The sequence below is a fragment of the Hippoglossus stenolepis genome, chromosome 19 (genome assembly GCF_022539355.2).
Source record: "Hippoglossus stenolepis isolate QCI-W04-F060 chromosome 19, HSTE1.2, whole genome shotgun sequence".
Classification (NCBI taxonomy): domain Eukaryota; kingdom Metazoa; phylum Chordata; class Actinopteri; order Pleuronectiformes; family Pleuronectidae; genus Hippoglossus; species Hippoglossus stenolepis.
The window spans coordinates 7,665,533-7,666,515 of NC_061501.1; positions in this window are offsets into that span (position 1 = coordinate 7,665,533).

Sequence of the window (983 nt, forward strand, 5' to 3'; positions counted from 1 at the left end):
CTCCACCTCTGCTCATCACTGTCTTTCCTCCTGACAGTCTAGGTGAACAGGAGGTTGATTTATGAGCCCGTCACAGCGTCACACCACATTTTTAGTTCTTGATGAAACTAACAAAGACCTCAGCACACGGGACATGTGTAGGACATGTGTGTTGTCTGCACTGCAGGGGTCTTAAACTACCACCCTGGACGTCACATTCCATAGTTAACCATAATAAACACATTCACAGACATCAGCCTGACGTCAGCAGGGGGGGTGATGTAAACAGTCTGTTAGTGTTTGAAGCTGAAATAAATGAGGGACACAATAGTGGACAAAACAGTCAACCTCTATGAGATGCTTTTGTTTTATAGCAGAACATTACGTGTCAGTGAGAATGACGTTTCCTGACATACCGGCATAACCTGAATGCATCACAAGTCGTAGCAACACATTGACTGTGTGTTGATATAAATCAGGATTAGTGTCCCTATGGCTGCAGCTAAAACCTCAGCTCAGGCCTCTCGGTCACAATGAGGTGCCACAGTGGTCCAACGTACACACACACACTCTCACAGTGACATCAGCCGGCACGTTATTGTTAAGTTATGGAGGCATGAGGCAAGGCAGGAATTTTCTGATGGGGAGCGACATCATGGTCCTGATGAGACGACGGAGCTGATGTTCTCAAACCACAATTTCTTTGATGCTGGAGATTTAACTCTGCTTTTTAGCTCAGAAGAAGAACTACATTTTAAGCCTCATCTTCGGTGCCAATATTCTGGTATTCATCATGGATCAAGATTACTAAACACACTTGAGCTCACTGAGGATTATCACCGTGTTTGACACTCAACTAACATCACAAACCTAAGTTTTATTCAAATTAACCCTCTGAGTATGTGTAGAGCTTGAGAAAAGTCAAAGATCATATGTTCCACTGAGAATGAAAACCTTTAATAGAAATGCAACTTAAAATAATTAAAAGGCTAAAAATTCACACA